This window comes from Gossypium hirsutum, chromosome A02 (genome assembly GCF_007990345.1).
Source record: "Gossypium hirsutum isolate 1008001.06 chromosome A02, Gossypium_hirsutum_v2.1, whole genome shotgun sequence".
Lineage (NCBI taxonomy): Eukaryota > Viridiplantae > Streptophyta > Magnoliopsida > Malvales > Malvaceae > Gossypium > Gossypium hirsutum.
In genome coordinates, this window is record NC_053425.1 from 88,193,358 (window position 1) to 88,200,809 (window position 7,452).

Here is a 7,452-nt window from a genome sequence, read left to right on the forward strand (position 1 = left end):
ATATCCTATTTAGAATTCTGGAATCGCTGAGGAAAAGGTAAAGGTGGTCATCCTTCAGGTTGTTAATATTATTTTACTGTGGCATTTTTGTTGGCAACATAATCTGATTTTGTCACAACATTTCTCTATGCATCCTTTTCAGGTGTTGTTTAATGTTCAGTAGGTTTTGAGATCTTTTCCTGATTGCAGCTGGATTTGTCTTCCTTTGCCGTGGCATCTTAAACAACTTCATCCAACTGAGCCCCACTTCTAAGAGTGATGGCCTTGCACTGCTCCTTCCCTTGGGTTCTCGAATTTTAGTATCACTTGGCAATGCTCCTTATGGCCTTGAATTTAGAGCATTCGCTATTTGCCCCACTTGATTTTCAAGAGCTTAGAGAGATGCAGCCTGACTCTGAATCATAACATCATTTTTGGTCATATACTACTTTAACAAAGATTCAATAGAATTAGAAGATGATAGCTGGCCTTGTTGAGCATTTTACTTCAGCATAGGATGATTATAACCGAGCGATGCATTGTGGATATTTTGTCTTGCAACATTGTGTGAACTCTCCGCACCTTGATTATTCAAACTAAAATTAAGATGCTACTTCTTCCCCGAATTGTTAGTATTGGAATAGGGATTATTATTTCAGTTAAAATTACTCATGTAGTATACCGATGCTGGGTTCAATGGGCATTCATCAAACACATGATCTTCGCCATAATAAACGCATGACAGTTCAGCTGATTTCATCTCTTGGACTACAGTTGGATTTTTCATTGTTTTAATTATATTAGCTAAAGAAGATACATGGTCTTTAAACGAAGTGATTGCGTCAAGCCATGGTACCAGCAGCTCTTTTATACGTCCCAACTATTGTAGTAGGGTACTGATAGTCATTATTGGCAATTCTTTCAAAAATATCATATGCTTCGTTGTAAGATTTATCCAACAATGTATCAATGGCGGATGTATCAACTACCATTCTCGTATGTGCATTCAACCCATTATAGAATATTTCCAATTTCATTCCAGTGCTGAAATCCTGCATCGGACAGTTTCGAATTAAACCTTTAAATCATTCCCAAGCTTCATATAATGTTTCATTCTCTAACTTTAGAAAAGATGTGATGTCATTTCTAATCTTGGCATTCATGTTCAGTGGATTATACCATAGCAAAAATCTCTGCAAAGATCATTCCATGATGTCACTATCCCCGACAGCAAAGCCTTCAGCCATGCTCTCGCACAATCTCTTAAAGAATATGGAAACAGTTTAAATCGCAAGGCGTCTTTAGGAATAGCCTATTGCCTGAACGAGTCACAAACCTTTAGAAGAAGTCGTAGATGCAATATTGGATCTTTAGCGGGTAGTCCACCAAACTGTCCTACTATTTGCAACATCTGAAACATTATTGGTTTTAGTTCAAACTGTTAAGCTTGTATTTGTGGCCTGACTAACCCTAGATTCAAGTCACCCAAAATTGGCACAACATGCTCTCAGATTAATCTATCTTGGCCATCTATCACATGAAGAATAGGAGGATTAACATCCTGAACATTTGGATTATCATTGAGACCATGACCATTTAGATTATCATTGAGACTGGGGTCATTCCCATTTCTAGCCATTTTTCTCAGTTCTTTTCTCCTTCTTTGCGAAGTTCTGTCAATCTCTGACTCAAAAGGATACTCTTTGTTAGTAGTAATGCCTTTTTCCATACACTGTTGGAAAACTTGTATAAATTAAATTAACTAAGTTAAATTAAACTAATAGAATTAAGTAAACTAACCAAACCAAATTTCACCAAATTACCGATCTCCGGTAACTGCGCCAAAAACTTATCGCTTGTGAATATGATATGCGAATTGTGCAAGTATACACATCGGATCAAGTAATTCCCACAAGGATCAGATTGAGGCATAAAAATGGACAAGTTATTATAATAAAATGCAATTAACACTATGGTAAAGCTATGGTAAGAATGTAGTGGCAATTAAAGGAATAGTGATGTGTGCAATATGTGGAATTAATGAATACTTGGAAATGTTAAGACAACGAGAGTAGAAATGTAACGATAATTATGAGAATTACTACAGAAATATTATGTAAATGAAAAAAATAAATAACTATGAATGCGATGGCAAAGATTCTATGGAAAAAGATAAGGGTTACGCAATGTTGAGTGGGAAGGTCAGGATTACTAAGAATCTACTTTTCTTGTCAGCAATACCCCAACAAAAAAATACTTAACCTACAACTCAGAAGCATTCTAAAGTGGCCTGCCTCTTTCGAGAGCAAAAACCTCAAGTTACCTTGCCTGTGTCTATAGGCCTTTAATATGGTACCCTTGTAACAACCCTTACCTGTATCCGACGTCGGGACAAGGTTCGAGGCGTTACAGGACTTAAACATAAACATTCATACCAAACCGAGTAATAAAATGTGCCCAATTTAAAACCATTCATTGGGAGTGGTTCGGGACTAAACCTAGGAATTTCGAAACCTTTACAACACTTAGAAAATTTTCTTGTTTTGGAGGGTTACACGCCCGTGTGGCTTGGGACACGCCTGTGTCCTCAGCCCATTTTACTCTCTGTGTATGGCATCATCAACAAAATAGGGTCACACGGCCAAGTCACACGCCCGTGTGCTAGGCCGTGTAGTGAATTTAATTTTCACGAATTTTCATAAATAAGGTCTAGACTTCCCACGGCCAGGGTACATGGCCATGTCTCTCACATGGCCGAGACATACAGCCATGTCTCATGCCCGTGTACTTACTACTGGGCATCCTGTTTCTCAAAACTAAGGTGCAGGGGACACATGGCTGGATTACACGCCCATGGGGGCAGACCATGTGTCACACATGGCCTAGAACATGCTCGTGTGTCTATCCGTGTAGACAACTTTGAGGCAATTTTCCAAGCCAATTGCCACCCTTCTTTGCTCAAAATCATACATAATTTCAAAGTCATTTAACATGGCATATTTAAGTGCTTAAACATCATCAATTAAGTCATGTTCATGGCAACACCATATCAACTTATACATGCTCATGTTACCATACCTTGTTAAGCCAAGTTTACCAAATCACATGCAATATGTAACATCAATTTACTCTATTTTACACATTCATATCTTAGTTGTCATCATGCCATTTACTCACGATTCCATTATCAACATCCATGATCACATTCACAATTCAACCATGCCAAACAATTTTAACCACAACATGTATGACCTTAGCACATGCATGGATATATGAATAGGTTTACACCCCAATAATCAAGATGAATTATATCTCATGGCCATATACAAAATGAATAGTCAAGTCATTATTAACCAATACATTGAGCCAAATTAATATGACACATAACCAAAAAGACCAAGTCCCCTATACATGCCATATTCAAAATATCAAAACCAATTATACCCAAATGACTAAGTTGATAGTGTGATCGATACTCCGACGACTTTCGATCCCCGAGCTAGCTTGGCAACATTATAAAAAAATGGAAATGAAGGGGAGTAAGCATAAAGCTTGGTAAGTATGCATGTAAATAATAAGCAACATTAAACATGTATTAACATACACATAGCATATTATAAATTTGCACATCATCATCAAATGATCGTAGGCATATCTTACTCATTTGCATCCTTACCAATAATGCATCATAAATCGAGCTCATATCTCATGAGTTTTGCGTACGTACCTGTACCACTTTATAACATAATCATAGCCTTTCACATCTTTGACAAAATCTTCAAATTACCTATTGATCGACTTGGAATACTAAGAGAAATCTCATACACATAATAAGATGCCAATGCCATATCCCAGATATGGTTTTACATGGGATCACATAAATCGATGCCGATAGCCCAGCTATGGTCTTACACGATATCTCGTATCGATGCCATGTCCCAGACATAGTCTTACACAAAATCAAATATCAATGCCATATCCCAAATATGGTCTTACACGAAATCACACATAACCCTAATGTCAGGACATTTGTATCCTATCTATTCCTAAGGTTCAACTGGGAATTTTACCACATTAAATCCTCATCAATCGTATTCATAACAATAATTAAACAATTCATGCAATATCAAAATATTAAATGCATAATATAAAGTTGCATTATTTACACACGAACTTACCTCGGTACAAAATATGGACAACTAATTTGATTTAGTCCAAAATCTTTCTCTTTCCCTGGTCTAGGTCTGGACTCCGTATTTCTTGACCTATAATAGCAAATTTAGCTTATTTAATTATTATATTGTTCAAATCAGTCCAACAACCATATTTTGGCAAAATTATAGTTTTACCCCTAAACTTTTACATATTTACAAATTAGTCCCTAGGCTTGTAAAATGAAATGTGCTCATTTTCTTTGTTACCCAACCCTAGCAGAACCTACATCGTGCTTGTACCAGCCCACATTTTTCATCAAATCACATTTCTACTACCCATTTTTACCACTTTTACAAATAAACCCTTTTTAGGTGTTTTCATAAAAAATCACTTAGTAAAAGATGTTTATCACACATCAAACTTTCATAATCTACCATGAAACATCAAAATACATGCATGTCACACATGGGTCAGACCCTAGACATCAACCCTAGCTCAAATAAATGGCAGAAATGGCTAGATCGGTTGATAACAACTTCAAAAAATGTAAAGGGCTAGGATGCACTTACTATCAAGCTTGGAAAGTGAAGAAATCCTAACTATGGCTCCTTAGAAATTTTGGCACTTGATGAAGAAGATGGACAAGATTTTTACTTCATTTTCCCGTTTAATTCTTTTATTAACCAAATGACCAAAATGCCATTTTTACTAAACTTTCAAATTTTACCTATTCATGCCCATTTTTGTCCATAAAAATAAAAATTGGTCAAATTGCTATTTAAGGACCTCTAATTAATAATCCATAGTATTTCATGCTTAAAGCTTTTAGAATCACATATTTTGCAACTTTTTCAATTTAGTTCCAAAAATCAAATCGGACACTCTATTCACAAAATTTCTTAACGAAACTTTCATACAATCATGCAAACATATCATAGACCTCAACACATTCAAAAAATAATTGTTTCTACTTCGAATTTGTGGTCTTGAAACCACTATTCTGATTAAGCCCAAAATCGGGATGTTACAACCCTACATTGTTTCCTTTTGTATGAACGCTGCTCTATGTCTAGAGTCTACTGCAAGTATCTATCGAGTACTTGCTCATATCATTCAACTATGATCTAACTAATCTAACCTTTTTAGACCTTAGATTAATTTAAGGGTATGCTACATAGTCGACTATGTCTAAGGATTGCTCACAAACATTTTAAAGAATAAAATAATAAAATAATTTAGATTTATACTGTTTCCATAAAAGACAATTAAAGTTTCATCAAAGTAATCCCAACCCTATGAGATTTAGTTCATAGGTTGGCAAATAAAATTCAACTTAAACATCGTTTTCATCACTGTAATTCACGAAGGAACATATTAGAAATAATGGAAGAACATTGGGAAGACAACGTTCGCTTGTCCAATCTACACTACAACTACGCACGAACCTGAGGTGTCTGAGAGGGACTGCCTTCGTTTTTCATCTATTCAACTGCTACCTTCTATTCTGCCTAAGGATCTCTCCCTTTGTTCGCCCTCTAAGGTTTCCTCCTTTAGATTTTTAAATTGTTTTTCTTTGTTTTTTTAGGATAATTCAAATAGCCCAATATTTATCTTCTCCTCTTTTCTAGGCAGATTTATCTGGTACAAGTAGAGTTAGGCTAAAACTGATATTCACTGAATGCTGTCTGGACACCTTCCCGGCATTGCCATGCCATACGAGTTGGCAATTTGACCACCTTTTGCCCGACAAATCTTCACTCATTTATTTCTCGTTCCTCATCATGCATTTGTCAATACCACAAAACACAGTCTTTCCACAAGAAATTAAAAGTACCTAATATTTAAACACAACCCAGGTTCTAATGCAATGCTAAAAATACTAATGAAATGTCCTAAAATGCAACTAGATGGACTTCAGTACATATAATTAACTATTTTTATTATCTCAAATAGGACAAGTTTAAGGAATAATACTGAAATAGTAGTTAGTGATGTGGCAAAAGGAATGTGTAGTGGTGACTTCTTTTGTGTTGTGGGAGCAGTATAACCAGAGTTCACTTTTAGATCTAGCCACAAAAGGAAATTTTGAGGATGAAATTTTCTTTAAGGGTAAGGGAGTTGTAACACCAAGTTATCTTTATTAACTAAAAAATTTAAGAAAAGTTTGGATTAAATTTAAAGGAGTGGCAAATTGTTTAACTCCATCAGGAAATTCAGAAATTTTAGTGGTCGAATTGTGATTGGTTAGATCTCAATTTTGGTTCGATTAGGATGGAACCAGCTGATTCCAAAATGGAAGACAAAATGATTAGTGTCGATTGGCAACAAAGGACTAAGGAGACTGTGCCAACTTTGGCTATATAAATATTTTTATGTATATGTAGGTGTATGGAATACAAAATTCTTCTCAAATTTGTTTACCAATTTTCCTTATTGTAACACCATCTTCTTCGATCTCTTCGAAGTAGAAGAGGAGGTAGCTAAAGAATGCCCTACACATTGCAACTATCGTGAGAATTGAAGTCTGGGAATAGGAAATTGCAAAACTACTGTCAGGAAAAATGAGATTCTAGCATTTGGACAAGATAATTTGTCAAGAATAAGGAAGCAAGGTGAGTTCTGCACTTTGTTTTGGATGGCTGATAAAATTAACTCATTGAATAATTTTTTGTTGTGACTATTCTAGGTTGTTGAGTCAGTCACTGTATGCAAAACTGTGACTAAGCATGTTGTGAATGCATAATTTTGTTCAAGTATGTGAGTACTTGTAAAAATGATCCTCGAATGATAATGCATGGTATGGAATATATGGCTTATTTTATGTCATATACTAAGTATCTACTTTGCATGAAATGCATGTATTGTATGATTATAGCGATGGAATGTGGAAGGGAGATTTTTTACAGGATAGATGAAGTTAGGATTTGGGAAATGGTGTTTCTATATATCGCTATCCGGTGTTGTTGAGTGTAAACTGTGGTGTGCAAAACTCTAGGCCTTGTGGATGGGACACTGTGATGTTTGAACATCAAGGTTATAAGTAAGGTCGTATGGAAGAATGGGCGAATAGATAGGGGAAATGGAATTTTCATTAAGATTCTATCATTCGATGTTTCTGAGAGCAAACTATGGTGTGCAAAGTTGCGAGCCTTGTGGAGGGGACACTATGGTTTTTCAGCATCAAGGTTAAATATGAGAGGAATAATATCGACTGGTTCACTAGAGCAACATTGTGATAATGGTTATAAGGTTCTATAGAGCAACTCCGCGACGATGATTAGCAGGTTCAGTAGGGTAACACCGCTACAACAGTAAGGT

At 35.8% G+C, this 7,452-nt stretch overlaps 1 non-coding gene across 1 annotated transcript; it reads left to right on the forward strand.

The window, feature by feature from the left end:
- The first annotated feature begins 1,026 nt into the window (after window positions 1-1,026).
- LOC121217602 (small nucleolar RNA R71) lies at window positions 1,027-1,132 on the forward strand. The gene has a single exon (XR_005913749.1). It is a non-coding gene; the product is annotated as a small nucleolar RNA R71 (small nucleolar RNA).
- Window positions 1,133-7,452: the final 6,320 nt, after the last annotated feature.